The sequence below is a fragment of the Ailuropoda melanoleuca genome, chromosome 6, assembly GCF_002007445.2.
Source record: "Ailuropoda melanoleuca isolate Jingjing chromosome 6, ASM200744v2, whole genome shotgun sequence".
NCBI lineage: Eukaryota > Metazoa > Chordata > Mammalia > Carnivora > Ursidae > Ailuropoda > Ailuropoda melanoleuca.
In genome coordinates, this window is record NC_048223.1 from 88,021,277 (window position 1) to 88,038,456 (window position 17,180).

At 51.1% G+C, this 17,180-nt stretch overlaps 1 protein-coding gene across 1 annotated transcript in view; it reads left to right on the top strand.

Moving 5' to 3' along the window:
- Positions 1-16,957: 16,957 nt before the first annotated feature.
- Positions 16,958-17,180, top strand: part of GPRIN2 (G protein regulated inducer of neurite outgrowth 2) — an 11,172-nt gene continuing 10,949 nt past the window's right edge. The window contains exon 1 of the mRNA XM_034662827.1: positions 16,958-17,026. The gene's annotated coding sequence lies outside the window, so the exon portion shown is untranslated. The remainder of the gene's footprint in view (positions 17,027-17,180) is intronic.

Below are 17,180 nucleotides of genomic sequence, written 5' to 3' on the forward strand. Positions count from 1 at the left end.
TTCCATACAAATTTAAGGACTATTTGTTCCAGTTCTTTGAAAAATGTCCTCGGTATTTTGATCGGGATAGCATTGAAAGTGTAGATTGCTCTGGGTAGTATGGACATTTTAACTATGTTAATTCTTCCAATCCATGAGCATGGAATATTTTTCCATCTTTTTATGTCTTCCTCAATATCTTTCAAAAGTGATCTATAGTTTCTAGCATATAGGTCCTTTACGTCTCTGGTTAAGTTAATTCCAAGGTAACGCATGGTTTTTGGTGTTATTGTAAATGGGATGGATTCCCTAATTTCTCTTTCTTCAGTCTCGTTATTCGTGTATAGAAATGCAACTGATTTCTGGGCATTGATTTTGTATCCTCAGCAGCATTTTCTAATCTCTCTGAATCCTTGTCATTTTATTTTTTTATTATTTATTTATTTTTAGAGAGAGAGCATGAGCAGAGAGAGGGGCAGAGGGAGAGAAAGAATCTTAAGCAGACTCCCCACTGAGCACAGAGCCCAATGCAGGGTTTGATCTCACAACCCTGAGATCACGACCTGACCTGAAATCAAGAGCTGGACACCCAACTGACTGAGCCACCCAGGCACCCCAATCCTTGTCATTTTCACATCAACTTTTCTGCCTCCCTGTTGTAAGGACATCTGTGATTAGGTGGGGCCTGCCCAGATAANAGGGGCAGAGGGAGAGAAAGAATCTTAAGCAGACTCCCCACTGAGCACAGAGCCCAATGCAGGGTTTGATCTCACAACCCTGAGATCACGACCTGACCTGAAATCAAGAGCTGGACACCCAACTGACTGAGCCACCCAGGCACCCCAATCCTTGTCATTTTCACATCAACTTTTCTGCCTCCCTGTTGTAAGGACCTCTGTGATTAGGTGGGGCCTGCCCAGATAATCCAGGATAATTGCCCCATCTCAAGATCTTTACCTAATCACTTCTGCAAGGTCCCCTTTGCCATGTGAGGTAACCCATTCCAAGGTCCCAAACATTAGGATGTGGACGTGGTTTGAGCTGCAGTGTCCTGCAGCCGTCTGGGAGGGATGGCTTACCTTCTCCTTCCTCCTGCTGCTTAAAGCTCTCAGTGGGCCCCAAGCTGGGACCAAGCAACAAGCAAGGACCACTTAGTCCTTGAGCGGTAACTTTTTAGCTGCCATGACCCCCTCCCTATCTGCCCTGCCTGACCTGACCGCCCCTGACGGGGCATGGCACCCATCCACACCCAGCCATCTCCATGATTGGCTTTAAGCTGCTTGAGTGGGTGCTTCTAGAAAAGGGAATGCCTTATGACCAGTCCAGAAATGTCAGGTCCAGAGCTGCCCAACCACCCCAGCCCCATGCTGTGCCTTTCCAAGGCCTCCTGGCTCCTTTCCTGGTTTCCTTTTCTCACTTCCCACATCCAAGCATGGCCTGCTTCTGCCCGCTCTTCCTCCTCTGTCTAACTCCATCACCACCCAAAACTCCCAGGTCTCTGCCATCTCTAACCTGGAGCACTTCATCGACTTCCTCTCTGCCCTTCAGATTCAACCCTAGACCCCCTCCTCTGCTATGTCTTCCAGGCTCCCCTCCCCATTCTCACTCACCCGGATGCCCCCACCCCCATCCCTCTGCAGCATTCAGTGCCTGGGACTATCACCCCGCCTCATTCTCCCCAGCAGACCAAGACTTCAGGCAGGCAGGGAGCCGTCCCACTATCTGCCTCGGGGGCTAAGCTGTGCTGAATGGTGGGTGAAAGGCTTGCACCCGCAGAAGGAGTTGCCCCCTGGCTTCTGCCAATGTTGTCCATGCATCGCACACATCCTGGGCCCATACTTTGGGGCCCACCAGCAGCTTTGGCCTTGTCCTGGAGACCAGCTGCTGGGTCTTGCCCTCGTATTGCTGGCTTGGCCTGCGCGCACCTTACACATGCAGCCAACCCACTGAGTTTTGAGTCTTTTTTCCTCCACTGGAAGATGAGAGCAGGTGCCAGGGGGAGCTCACCTTTCAGAGGCTGCTCTTTCTGTTTTGGGCATCATGATGCAGGCTTCAGTGTACATGACCTGTTGAACCCTATGTTGTACCAGCCCTGCAGAATTGGGACCACTCCTTCAGCTGGAGAAACCGACAAAGAAGTTCCACGGATGACCCAGTAAGTGGTGGAGTTAGACCCAGCCCCTGGACCCCCCCACTGGCCAGCTGAGGGGCCCCAGCAAGTCCCTCGGAGACGCCTGTGGAGATGACTATGAGCTAGGCCAGGAGTCACGGGCACCGTGGTCAGTCTCCCCTCTGTCCACAGTCGCACAGGGGCCCTGAGCCCGCTGACCTGTAGCCTGCTTATGTAACAGTGGCCTCCAGGTCGAGCTGCAGCTCTGGCCCAGCTTCCTGTTTTCAGATCTTTTTCCTCCCTGGGTCTCTGGGAGCTGGGAAATCTGGAAACAGCAGCAGACAGCCTTTCTCTTTTCCATGGCCAAAAGGAAGTCATATTTCAATTGGCAAAAGCATTCCCAAGGAGGGTTGCAGGAAGTCCAAGTGTTTAAAGGCCTACAAATGCCTGCAGGTGATTAATAATTCAGTGCGATGGATGATTCATGAGAAAGGCCACTTTCAATTAACCTTAAGAATCAGCCCGTCTGAGGAAGTGTCATCTCTCATCACCTAGGAACAGAGAGACCAGAGCAGGATAAAGGCCACGCCAAGAAACATGTGGAAGACCGTGTTTCTCACCGTTATGTAAATTCCACCCTGGTCAGCCCAGGTCCCTCTCTGTGAGATGGGGAAGCAACCTATATTTTCTCTGGTTCTGCTAGGTTGGCCTTACTTTCCTACTTTTGAGGAGCTCAGAGGAAGTATCTTTCCTCATATGGTCAGAAGCTCCCTGCTTGTCCCCTGCTCCACCATGCTGCCTCCAAATAGGTCCTGTGGGCAACCACTCAGAGTCCCAGGAGGAAGCCCAGAGCCCATGGCTCGTGCCTGCCTCCCAGGAGTTTTCTCTGCTGCCCTGCCTGGCTCTCCCTTCTTCCTGCCCCTGCTTGGCAGCCTTTCTCTCTACTGGCAGCAATAGCCTGCCTTGTCTTCCTCGGGAATTACTCTCTCCCCTCCTTGCCCTCATGGTAGCTGATGGAAGACCGTCTCTTCCCTTTGCCCATGTCACCCCTGTTCTGGGGCCTCGCACATGGCCCAGGCCAGGCCACGCTGTGTGCTTCATTCCCTGGCGACAGTTCAACCCTGGAATTTTGGTGGAATCAATTTTTGTGGACACTCCCTTTTTCTCAGGCCGGGTAGAGTGGAAGCAGCTACATCTGGGGTGGCTGGGGGTGGCTGGGGGCACTCGTGTGGAGGAGGGTGTGTGAGACAAAGCTGGTACCAGAGCACAGAGCGGGAGCCTCACGATGCTGTCTGACCCAAGGCCCTGCCGTGCCGGCAGCCATCTCTCCCCAGATGGTTCAATAAATTAAATAAAATTTTTTTTTCTTAAGCCAGTATGAGGTAATTTCTGTCACTTGCAATTAAGAGTCTTAATTAATTGTTCACTGAGGCAGGCCATGGATGGGCAGGCCAGCTCTGTGAAGCTCATTCCTATCTCAGTCAGGTGGAAAGTGAGGGACTCGGACGTGACGAGTTGCCCGAGGCCTCTGAGCTAGGAAGTGACTGGTTGGTCTTGACATCAGTTGTTCTAGCTCCGGGTCTCCTGACCAGCCCCTCAGCGCAGAAGTCAGGGATGGAGGCAAGGCTTGTCACTTCTGAGTTGTCATCTCTGGCCCCACAGCTATCCCCAGGATCACTGGCCACTCCGGGGCGGGTCTTATCAGTCAGGGCTGCTGTGGCCGGCAGCAGCTAATTTATCCCTCAGCCCCCACCCCTACCCCGATGCTCACCTGCACCCCCTCCAGCTTTGTTGCTCACCGCAGAACCCAGACGTTGTCGGGGTGGCAGTGCGCTGGGGCCCAGGGATGAATCGGAACGGTCTGGGCCGTGCACGCATGGTGCTCTTGGCCCCCTCTGCCAGATTCTGACTGGACTAGGCTTCCTCGCAGCTCCGGGTGGCCATGTGGCAGTGTTCTAGCCAGTGAGACACGTGAGGACATCTTTCAGTGGGCTGCTGGGAAATGCTTTAAAAAATTTTTTTTCTTTTAATGTATCAAGGTGTTAAATTGATGTTTTGGCTAAGACGCGAAGAAGTTAGCCATCCAACTCCAAAGAGAGGTGATGGGCAGAGACGCAGCTTGTCAAAGGTGGCGGCCAACCAGCCGCACAGCTGGCCCACTGGAGGAAAGACAAAGCTGAGCGGGTGGAGGAGAGCGAGGACTTTGGCAAGGGTTGGAGCTGAGTTGGGGATCCCCACCACGGGGAGCAGGGGGAGTAGCCGTAGCTCCCTCAAGCCCAGAGACCCTGAGCCTGAACAAGACCTCCCCGAGAGCTGGTTTGTGTCTGCTGGAGTTTGGGAGTTTGGGATTCCCCTGAAGCTCCCTCTCCGGCGGCAGTGATGGCTTCAGGGAGACACAGACACAGGGACCCCCCAGGGCCAATGACAGGCAACACCAATTTTCCTAACAGTGCTGGGCCAGAGGCCTCCTGGAGGGCTTTGAATCTCACCAGGGAATCTTGCAGGAGAAAAGAGCCTGACCGAGAACAGAATCTACTGGGAGCAGTTAGTGCCCAGCGACTGAGGGAGAGAGTCACTGGGTCCTAGTGGCAGCTGAATCAGACCACATCGGAAGCCAGAACATCACCAGACTTTTCACCTAGGTGAGACAACAAATTCCCATTTGTAAAAAGTTTAAAAGTTTCAAATGATACAAGATTGCCACCTGTTTTGAGACCTCTGTGGTCCAGACTTGTAACTCAGTGTTTACCCTGGACTTCTTTTTTAGACATATACCTGTCTTAGGGGTTGTGTGTGTGTTTACAGTTGGACAAATAGTTTATATAACTAGATATTGAGGCCCTAACGAAATACCTTCCCTTTAAAAATAGTTTACGTAAAGTACTTTGCTTACATATTATACACTCATTCATTCTTCACAACCACCATCTATAGGAGACGTTTTTCCCGGTTAGAAGCTCTTTTGGCTACAGTGTACAGAAAACCTGACTTAATGTGACTTAAACCATAAGGAGATTTATTTTCATATTTCAGTAACTCTAAGATGCTATTGATTGTAAAATGTACCAGTATCGTGCCACTTTTCTTGCATCAGAAAAAATGCTGTCGACTATGAAATAGTTCTTTACTGTCTAATCAGCTGTGAGATGTGACTTGATTTTAGAGGTGTTAAATGTAAAGAAGCATGTGGATTTTAGGATCGGCGAAATATGGGATTAAGAAGAAATCTGTAGTGAGAGGGCTTCAGATTTGGTTTGGCAGCTGAAAGTTACCATCCAAGACCCAGGCTCCTCGTGTCTTTCTACTCTTAGCAGGTACGTACCCCTTAAAGTTGCAGGATAGTTACTATAGCACCATATGTGATGTCCTCTAGCTCCAAGTCCAAAGGCAGGAAAAGAAGGAAGGGAACATGGTCCTCACTCACTTCTCTCCTTTCATCAGAACGCTCCTAGCACATTGACTCTTATACACCACTGGCTAGACCCACACACAGCCATGCTGCTTTCAAGGGGGACCAAGAAAGCGGGCATCTAACCTTTTCAGTCTTGCAGTGGGAGGTGAATAAGGGACATGGCTGGCTGTGTCGCAGGATTTTTATTCCCATTTTACAGATGAGGAAACCAAGGCTGAAAGAGCCTTAATTATATGTCTTTTGTTATCCACTCAAGGACACGTAGCTGGAAATTGGTAAACCCTAGATGTGAAGCCTGCGTTGAGTGATCCAAAGCCCATGTTCTTTCCACTGAACCATGAATCGTCTGTATGTTAAAGACTGAATGTACAGTCTTTAACCGAACAAAACTGAAGTTTTGAGAAACTTTAAACAGCAGTGAGGGTAAATAGTAAGGAATGCAAATACCAAATGGCCCTACTATCAGTGGATGAAAGAGTTAGGGGTTTATTGTTCTCCTGTAACAAGCAGCCTATGGATTGGCAGCCCTGGACAAGGCAGAGACTCAGGGATTTCATCAAGATCTCAGGCTTCCTCATCCTCTTCCTTTGCCTTCCTTATCGTGTAGCTTCTGTCCTTATGCTCACAGTATGGCTGCTACATCTCCAGGCATCACATCAGCTTTCCTTGCCAGTGGCTCCCTTCTGCATCTCACTGGTCAGAACAAGGTCATGTGGCTAGTTCTAGTTACAAGGAAGTCTGGAAAGGTACATCTGGCTGGGTACACTGTCATCCTGGGCAAAATTGTGACTCTTTTAGGAAAGAAGAAGAAAGAGAAATTGGGTAGTGGTTCTCATCAGTGCAGCGTGTGCCTGACTTTCCTCTTTTCATGCAGGAGGAATGAAGCCCCCTTGGGCTTAGATATGGATGTGTGATTTACTTTGGCCAATGAAATAGGAACAGAAGTGACACGTATCACTTTCTGGTGGAAGCTGTAAGAGTTGGTGCCTAATTCTCCACCTTCTTTTCCATCAAGGTGCTGATTGCAACAGCATGTGTCGAAGAACCTCCAGTCGCCTGGGTTCCCGAGAGAGTCAGAGCCCTCTTGCCAGTCTAGGATCTGCATGAAGTGAGAGTGAGAATTGGCCTTCGTTCATTTAAGCCACTGATACTTTCGTGAAGCTCGCAACTGCAGCATAGTCTGCCCTCTCCTGACACAGGTAGGCAATTAGCAGCCCCCCCATTTGGTCCGCAGGCAATGTTATGATTGGACCAGTGAGGAGCCAAGACTTAGGTCCGAATTAGCACAGTGTCCAGATCCCCCAGACTAAGCTGTGAGTGGCCTCATGGTAAGAATTGTGACGCCACAGTTTCCTAGGCATTAGAGAGAGTTGCATATCCGGAGGGGCCATCTGAGCCCACTGAGCCAGCCAGCCACCCACTGGCAGGGTCTCTATCACTTTGTCAAGCTGTAGAAGTACATACAGTGAGGATTTGCCATGTTAGCCCTGTGTCCTTGCTTCCTTCTTACAGTAACAGAAACCAGGTTCCCTCTTCCATCAGAGGCTCTCTGCCCTGTTCTCCTCTGGTCAAGGGGTGGGTGCGGGATGCATATTAGGCCAATCCTATGCTCTCAGTCGGAAACTTGAATCTAGTGGAAAAATCCAGATGAACTGGAAACTGATCGGAATTTATTAACCCCAACGGTGGCACTTGAAGGAGAGCACCCATTAGGTCCTGCTCTCTAGGTTCTTAGAGCTTCACTTGGTGCAGTTCCTTCTGCGCTCTCTGGAAGGACCACACAGCACCCAGAGATTCTGGAACGGGACCTGGATGCAGCAACTGATTGAGAATCTAGACCCTGTTTTCTCCTGTGACCGTTGGTGTGAGAGGGTTTGGCGGCATATGGTATGATTGCATTATTTTAGGCAAGGATAATTTCACAAGTACGTTTATGGGAGGAAGGATATGTGTGGATGTTGGCAGCCAAGTGCAGATTATAGTGGATATCTTTTGTTTTTGCCTGTCCAGAATTGATTGCTTCTTCTAGAGATAAAACCCACGTGTTCTTCCTTAATCTCAGACTACGTGATTAGGCGGGATAACTTCTTAACTCCAGAGTTCGACTTGATCCAGAACTGGTCGGTCAGAGCGTCACATTTCTCAGGCTACAGTGACGGGTTAAGAGCCGAGCAGTGACTCACATTAGTCTACTGGAACTCAAACCTCACATTTAGGGGAACTGTAGGGAGTGATAACAACAATAATAGCTAATACAATAACTTGGTGTTGTTCTCAACTCTTTAAATTCTTTTCCATGGACTTATAGATGTGAGGATAAAATCCAGGAGCTGCTGAGGGACAACTATGTATGGGAAGTTTGCCTAAAAGAGTTGGAGAGGTGCCAGGTCCTGATGATATCCCTGGCACCTAGATCTAGCCAAACCTGAGTGCCTTGGACTCTTGACTTACAAGAGTCCAAGCAATGTCCTTGGGGTGGTTTAGCCAATTTGAGTTGGGCTTCTGACTTTCGAAGTCAAAAAAGTACTGGCTAATATAATATTTTTGTGTAGACATGCAAACACATCAGTAGTGGTACCTGTCATGCCCACAGCCCTAGCAGGGGGGACAACCAGCAGATGGACATGCTTTAGACCATGTGACCATTGGGTGGGAGGAACCTCCTGACCCAGGTGCTGAATCCAAGAGCTGGCCAGGACTCGTGCTTTCCTTTGGCACTAAAGATGACCTATGTCTATCAGATTTCTCTTGTTTGAACTGGGAGTTGGGAAAAATGGTAAGAGTGAGGCAGCAGAAGTGAGAATTTGCATTAAGTGATGCCACCAGGAGGAGCTGGGGCCTTGATAAGTCAAGGTATCCAAACAACAGAAACTCTGCGTCAGTAGAGGGCGCTAGTTGGTAGCAAGTGTAGCACAGAGGACCGTCTGGAGGAAGAAGGTGCTCCCAGGCTCCAGGAAGGAAGTGATGCGGCAATGGCTATGTCTGGATCTGTCTAGCTAGTTCCTGAGAACTTTCCAATTCCAGTTCAAATACACATGCATCCTTATAACAAATTCATGTCTTCCCAAGCAAGCTTCAGGTGGTCTCTGACTTGCCTTGTAAGATGGAACTCAGGTATCTGCCTTCCATGCCGCCTCCATGATATTCCCAGTCTTGGCTGAAGACTGTCACCGAGGCCACTTTCGGTAGCGAGGGATGGAAAATTTAACCCAAACTAGTTTACACAAAAGGGTAATTATTGGCTTCCGCAGTTGAGAAGTCAAAGAATGAGACCCGCCTTAGCCCACACGGCATTCAAGGCTCAGATGACGTCCCTGGGACCTTGCTTCTCTTCACATCTTCACCTTGTCAGCCTCTGGGCTGGCTCCAGCATCAGGCTTTGTGTAAGATGGTGGCTTCAGTCCGCGCATCTCCTTAGGGAAAAGAGTGACTTTCTTTCTTCGGACTCCCAGAGAAATTCTTTATTGCGTGTCACTGGCTCTAAGTGGGACACATGCTTATCCTGAACAATCTCTGGGGCCGGGGTAAGGTGACGCAAGTGATTGGCCTGGGCCTAGTCGTGTGCTCCTCCCCTGAGACACACCCAAAGCACGTGGGCGTAAAGGAAAGGGTGAGTAATCTTTAGAATATAGGTTGAACTGCTGGAAGAGAGACTTCAAATAAGGTTGGCGTAAGAAAGACAGAAGTTCCTTTCTCTCTCACCTGTCTTCGGGTAAGCAGCCTGAGCCCAGATTCCTTCCTCTCTTGCTTATTCACTGTTCATAGGTATTGTGCATTTGTGTGGCTTGAGACTCTCCACTATTTCTACCAGCCAGCCAGTGGAAACAGAAAAGAGAGAAGACAAGGGCTCCCTCTGCTTCTGGTTAAAGACATCGCCTCTCCCCACTTCAGCCCTACTGGTCCATTACTTGGCCAAACATAGCTTCCAGGAAATGTAGCTTCCCCTCCCCTCACCCCCTTGGGTTTCCATGTCCCCAGATAAAAAGCAGAGAATCTTTAAACATATAAGGAGATCATGACCACGAGGGGGCCGTTAGCAGTCTCTACCCCAGTCTATTCCTTGGGTCAACCAAACGTCTGTGTGCCCTATTCTTCAAAGCTCGGAACGCCCTCTCCCTCAGGGTCAGGGCTGGATGTGGTTCTTTATGGTGCAGCGTCCTGTGAACTCTTATGCAAGCTGTCCCACATACCCCATCTACGACAGTTGATAGGAATAGGATAACACAGTAGGAACCCCTGTCCACATTAAGGAAAAATGGGAACCCCCCGAAACCACTGGTTGGCCGCCATCACCAAATCCTGCTAGGTAGAAACTGTGACGATTCCCAGGGTGTGGAGCCAATTCCTTGGATGACAGCCCTTTCTCTAGGACTGTCCCTCCCGGCCCTGGTGGTCCCCTCTTTGTCTACTACCTTCCGTGGCCAAATCCAAAGCTGGCATTGAAGGTGCACCTGTCCTGGGGCGGTACAGTTAGGCAGCCTGCTTCCTGCTGGCATGGGTTTGGTGGCAAGAGGTTAGTTGTTTTTTCTTTTATGTTTCATTTCAATTCCGTGAGTTAACATACGGTTTATATTCAGGTGTACCATAGAGTAATTCAACAGCTCCATGCATCACCCCGTGGAGGCTGGGTGTCCCAAGGAGTCAGCCATGAAGGCTTTGTGCTGGCTGGGCTCAGGCTTTCTTTGGTAACATACACATCCCCAGAATCTTACTTGGCTTTCTGCCTATTTGCTCCCAGCTCTTCTCACGGGCACATATTTCATATTTTAGCCTAAAAACTCTGGTCTTTCATCCAGCAGCCTGTCTGCTATCCCTGATCACCTCCCTCTGAACTTGAGGCCAGTGAAGACATTCAGCTCAGATTGGAAGGCAATATCCTGGGCCTGGTCTTCGCCGTTGAGCTGACCGTCGCTGTCGGGGGGAGAACTCTTCGTTGACAGTGCTTGAGAAAGACTAGTGTCCATAGTCTTGTCTCCTGCCAATGCTACCTCTTCAAAACCATCTTCTGTACGTGCTTCGGTCTGCAGTACAGAAGCATTGGAGTTTTCAGCCCTGAAACATCGCAGACAGAGGGCTTCTGCTGGCTTGCTGGCTGTCCCTCTCATCGCTGCCTGCGTGCTGGCGAGAGCTCTCGGCTGGCTCACGGAGGACTTTGCTGAGAGTGGCAAGAAGCAGCCAGAGAACACGAGCATTCTGAAATAGTCACTCACTTTCCTCCAGCTCCAGACGCCTTTGCAGGGTACTGTGGGAAGCAGCTTATCAACCGCTTTCGCATGGCACAGCAAGGGTCCCCGACTCCCCGGCCTACAATATTTGTGTGTTGAGAACCTATTTTAAGTTTTGTTACCTGTCCTACCTCTCTTGCAGGTACACAATTCTGTATGAATTCCTATACAGGCTTTCCTCCCATAAGAGAGGCCCAAGTAGACTCCAGGTTATTTTCCCTTTCACTCAAAACTCAGTCATAAATAATCCAGGGTGGCTAGACAACTGTGTAGCCTTGGGATTTAGGCCCCCTCTATCCTGTTGCTCTGACACCCCTGGGGTCTTGCCCTCATCTGAATGGTACAGACTGGCTTAACTCCAGTTAGCTCGACTGCTGAGAGCAGAAGTCCCCGCCAGCTGGAGTGCATCCTCCCGGCCACCAGCATCCAGAATGCTGTGCCTCTGACTTTCTCTTTCTCTCTTGCAACTGTAAATCCTAATTAAAACACGTTTTTCCTTGATCATTCTATCTGGGAGGTATTATTGTTGCTCACAAATCTTGCTTGGGCCCCAACATTGCCTAGCAATATTGACTTCATGCCAAGCAGGGAGAAGGAAAGAACGAGGCACACGCCTTCTGAGCGGCCCAGCTAGAAAATGCATGTATCACTTCTGCTAACATGTCACCAGGCAGAGCCTGGGCACACAGTGTGCCTCGCTGCACGGTGTCTGGGAAAGGTGGTCTCTGCTCTGGGCAGGCATGCTCTCAGTGAGGGGAGTTCTAGGCCTATAGAAGGGGAGAATGAGTATTGGGGGATAACTGGCAGTCTCTGTATGGGTGTGATCCCCTAAATGAAGGGGGCGGTGTGGATTGTGGGGAGCTAAAAAGGAGCAGGTGTCTACCACAGGGCCTCTCCTCTGTGTGCTCCAGCCCCTTCTATGTCCTTCCATCACTCTGATCTAATTGTCTCTGTGTGTGTTTGTCACTGCTGTCCCTGAATGCCCCATCGCACAGGCTCTGAGATCAAGGCATCTCTGATGCCGCCCGCATTCCCAGCTCCGAGTGTACGGCTGGCACTTAACAGGGACCCAGTAAAATGTCTGTGGATGAAACTGACGTGGTAATAGGTGATAGGTATTCCTGGATAAACTCCCCCCTCCCTCTCACACTCCAGGGTTTTCTTGTCTGAAAAACAGACACTGTCCAACTTCGTCAAAGTGCTCCCTTCCTTAGGCATTGATGACATCCTGACACATTGGAACTTTCAGCGTCTCCTTTTCTGAGCCTCCCAGAGGTGCTGTTGCCTGTGGTCATCTGTGCTTTGGGCCAGCTCAGTGTCGCTTTCCCTTTAGTCTGGCAACAGCGTCTTGCCTGGCCACTACTCTCCGTGACCCTGGAGGGGATGCCAGTCATAGGACAGTGTCCCCACCGTCCTGGGAAGAGCACGTGACAGAGGAGGGCCAGCCCAAGAGCTCTTTCACTCTGGCCCAGGGTCGTCAGGCAGGGTCAGTGAGATTTGGTTTGTGGATCCAGAGATGTGAGGATATAGATTTGGGGCTGCCAGCAACCTTATTTCAAAGGAGAGCGTCTATGTGAGAAACTAACCCAGAGGGAATCAGAGGGAAGGAGCAAGTGAGACAGAGTCCTGTCCACATCATTTGAGTTTTTGGCTTTAGTGATTTCCTGAAGCTGGATTCAAAACAGTCCCTCATTTGCCTAAACTATACAGTATTAGCCCTCTTATCCAGCGTTCAGGTCTGATAAATGATTGGTTCGGAAGCAAATCAGTTAACTTTACGACAGCTGGGAAGCAATCTGATTCAGAAATTTTCTAGATTGTTATGATTTTCCTCCTAATCTTTTTCGAGTTGCCGTTCCCACACTTGACTTACAGCAGGTTTTGTGATTCACATTCCAAAGCATTTAACCTAGTCTTCCTAGGAACAGAACTTTCTTTTTCTATGCATATTCCACCAGTTCATGCACTATGTAATTAAATTAGATTTAATTATTCATGTAATTGCATAATTACAACATGTACAGTGGGAGTAAGTAACTTCGATAGAAGCTCGGCTGACTCTTGGTAAGCCTATGACTTAACTGCCAATGGCAGAAGGGCCAGCCAGCTCAGCCGCATCCTCCCAGCCACCAGCATCCAGAATGCTGTGGTCTTTGACTCTCTTTTTCTCTCTTGCAACTGTGAGTCCTAATTAGAACTTGTTTTTCTTTGATGATTCTTTCCGGGGGATATTATTGCTGGTCATGAATCTCGTTTGGACCCCAATACTGCTTGGCAATCTTCTACTGCATTTCTTTGGCCAACAGAGGCTCTTCCCCTCTCTGCAATGACTATTTCTTTTCGTTTATACTTTTTAGCGATTGGGGGGCGGGGCAGAAGGAGAGGGAGAGAGAGAATCTTAAACAGACTCCATGCCCAGCACGGAGCCCGACGAAGGGCTTGATCCACACCCCTGAGATCATGACCTGACCTGAAATCAAGAGTCAGCCACTTAACTGACTGAGCCACCCAGGCACGCCTCTGAAATGACCATTTCAAACCTCCTCTGCTCTCCTCACCCCTCCAACCTTTCCGTCTTCTCCTTTCTGTCTCAGCACAACAGCTTGCCTTTTATTTCACGGAGAAAAGAGAAACCATCAAACATAAATTTCAGCCTACCTAGGTGCTACCCCTGTCATTTCTTCTTGATTTCCAGTTACACAGAGGAGCTGCCCCCACTCCTGCTTCGCATGTTCTGGGCCCCAGCCCATGGGGACCTTACGCCAGCAGTGGTTCCCACTCTTTCCAACCCTTCATCCACTTCCTGTCTATGGCTCCTTTCCCCCACTGTCAGGTACACTCAATTTGCTACAACATGCAGCAGATCTGTCTGTGTCTGGCCTCTTGGCCTCCGTTCCTCCCTCTGGGAAAAATGTCCTGGGAGGCCGTGGGTACTCCTAGTGATCTCCTCAGCCAGATATTCCTCAACTGTCCAAGGACAGAAGGCGTGTGGCCATAACCTACCCAGATAGGCTCCTGCTTCCCTGAGACTTTGAATCTTGAACACAACACAAAGGAGAAAAAACCAGAATCCTTCCTTCTGTGGCAGTGACAGGGCAAGGCTGGGGAGTGGCTCCCTCTGCTGAGGTCTGGATTCTCCTGGCTCCCATCTTGGAGGAGCAAGGTTAGCTCTCCACATCAGCTTCCTTTCTGAGCTTCCCCCAGTCTTCCGACACACTCCCTTCCTGCCTAACTTAACCCGGGTTCTCTGTAGCTTGAAATCAAGGACTCCTAGTCCATGATGCAGCATATTAAAAAGCCAACCAAAAAACCAGAACCAAATGCCCCGAATCTCTCTTGACTCCACGTCCCTTCCCAAGTGACCCCTTTCTTTATTCTTCCCTTTAGGGTCCTGCTTAAAAGAGTTGTGTGCACATTTGCTGTCTTCGATTCTCCCCTCTGACTCCTCCCTCAGTGCTCTCCTGTGGGTTCTGCCTCCAGCGCCATGCTGAAGCTGCTTGCCCCAAGCGCCCCGAGTCCCAGCAATGTCCCAGTTTCCCTTTTTCCTTTCTGGCTGCTTCTTCTCAGTCCTTTGCCACCTGGTTGGTTACTTATAGCTGGGTCCTGGGCTGTCTTTGCTATACTCTCCCTGAAGACCTTACTTACTCCTGTGACTTCAGCGACCCCTGTGCCCATGAAGGCCAGACCTTCCGGGAAAGTTCTAGATGTGCAACTCGCCTCTCCACCTGGTGTCCCAGCATGCCCCGACTGAACTCCTGAGCACACCATGCTTGCTCCTCTTCTGGCAGATTCTGAGTCGCAGGAAGTGGCACTTAGCCCATGGGGTCCTAAACCAGAGCCTCCCCCCTCCTAAGCAGTCAACAAACTCAACTCCTGCCCCACACCAGGAGGTCCTAGCTTTTAGTTCCAGAACCTCACACAGGAGGAGCTCGATAAATACTTGATCAAATGACTGATAGCAGCAAGAACACTCTGCAGAACACTTTCGCAAGCCCCATTTTCCCCACAGCCTGGGAGGCAGGTATAATTACTGTCACTGAGCAGATGAGGAAGCCGAAGCCCAGAGACGTGAACAGTTTTCCTGGGCGTGCGATCGCAGAGCAAGTGAATATGCGGGGGAGTTAGGATGGCAACTGATGGCTGACTCTCCATCCTGGCTCGCCCTGGGCAGCCTCCACAGACAGAGAAACTTCTCTGCCAAACCACAGTTGGAAGAAGAGGACCAGCTGGCCAAGGTGCCAAGGCCAGGGTGATGCTCAGAGACCCCAGTGGCAGGTCCAGCCAGGCTGCCTCTGCAGGTGGACACCGAACTCCAAGCCACCTCCCTGAAACATGGCGTTGAGGTTCTCAGAGGGCTCTCATATGACTCGGACCTGGGAGCCCTGGGGACTGGCACCAACTCTCAGTGTAACCCCAGGTAGCTTATCCCTTCTTGGGGCTCAGGTGACTTCCCTAAAAAGGGAATATGAGGAAGATTCCTGAGATGTGAAAGAAGGGGCCCTAATTGCTAGGCAGGAGCAGGAGTGGGTTGGTGGCCTCAGCAAACAATCTCCCATTTGGCCCCTTTGGGCAGGATCCCCCTGGCAAGCTGTGTGTGGTGGGAGGACAGGGCCTGGGGTCTCCACTTGGACATCCTATTACCCTCCAGTGCTCACCACCCCCTCCATAGCCGTCTGGGTGAGTCCTTGAAGACCCCACTGGAAAGGGGTGCTTAGGGCAGTCTGACTCTTCCCAAGCAGAACCGCCCCACTCAACCAGTGAGTGAACCCCAACTTGAAGCTGTAACTGACCATGGCAGGAGGGGCAGAGGAAGTAGGGCCAAGGCTTCCAGCCAGGCCCTAAGCTGCAGGATCCCAGGCTGGAGGGGGTGGGAACAGGGAGGCAGGGATGCCTGTGTTAAAAGTCAGGTGGGGAAGTGTGAGGTCATGACCTTCAGGCCCCAAATGCTGTGTGTGACAGGTATCTCTTGTCACCTTTGGTCTATGAGATAATCTGATGAGGGGAGGTTCAGAGCTACAGACAGGAATACTAAGGCTGGGGTGGGGGGGTCCCTGCATGCAGAGAACATACGAGGTGGTGAGGTGGGGGTGGCTGGGTGTGAGGTACCAGCCACACCTGCTGCCTAATGCTGCACACTCCTGCTCTGGGCTAGGTGCCAGGCTAGGGGCTGGGGGAAGGGTGAATGGTTCACATCCCTGCCTGGGCTTTCCACTCTCCACCTTGCTCCAAGGGCTGAGGGGATTTCTGCTGACCCTCTCCTGATGCTCTGGCCTCGGAGCAGGCCTGGGAGAGGCTGGAGAGGTGAGGCTGGGCTTTGAGGTCTTCCCAAACTGGAGGAGGAGCAGAGAGGCATTACCTTCTGGGGGCACTGGACCAGAGGGGTGTAGACCCCTCAACAAAAGGTTAGGCAAGCAAATCAGGGGTTTCCAGATCTAGAGTCAACATTGGGACCCAGTTCTTAGAGACTGGGGCCCAGAGATGGGACACGTTCTTCTTAGAATGAAGCCTTTGGGATGGGTGGCAGGAACCTCTGGAGAGCTGAAGGGGCCGAGGGCAGGCCCGTGTGAGTGGCTGCCTCTTGCACCTCTGTGAACCCCTAGCCAGGCCAGTGGCTGTCAGAGATTGGGGGATGTAGGGGGAAAGGGCGCCTGACCAGGAATTCCCCAGGGCCTGGACTCTTCCTGGAGTCCTGTTGCAGAAAGGGATTGAGGGAGGGCATTTTGGGGGCTACAGGAAGCAGTGGGATGGGGTGCCGGCTCAGATGGGGTTGGCCCACCCTCTCACGGTCATTGTGCATGCCAGCTGTTGGGGTCCATGGGGACAAGCTGGTGATTGAATGACTGGGAGTGGGGTTGGGTTGGGGGACAAAGGTGGGGATACGGACATGGGTGGGGGAAAGGGTGGGAGAATACAGGCTTTGGGGACGGGTCTAGGGACGCAATTCTGGAGATGGCGTCTCCCAGGTTGGGCCCGTGGGGGCTGGGTGGAGGGCTCTGGGGACAAGGCTGGCAGTGTGGAGGGGCCGTGGAGTCGAAGCTCAAAGGAGCAAGGTCGTCTTGGAGTCTGGGAGAGTGGAGCTGGAAGGATGGGACTGTGGGGTTCAGGGCTTGGAGAACTGGGGCACGTAGGGGCGGGACTATGAGGGACCCGGCCTTGTGTCCCAGGGTGGGTGGCCCTAGAGCAATGGGGTCTTGAGGGTGGGGTCGGAAGCCGGAAGTTTGTGAAGGGCGGGTCCAGGATGACGAAGGACATGGGGCGGGGCCGTGAGGAAGGGGGTCGCCGGAGGACCTGTGGACCTCGGTGAGGGGTGTGGTGCTGGACAACGGGGACCGAGGGGGTGGGGCAATGAGGAAGTACTTGGGGGCTGGGTCGGGGGCTGGAGCGCTGTGGGGAGCCGAAAAAAAAAAAAAAAAAAAAAAAAAAAAAAAAAAAAAAAAAAAAAAAAAAAAAAAAA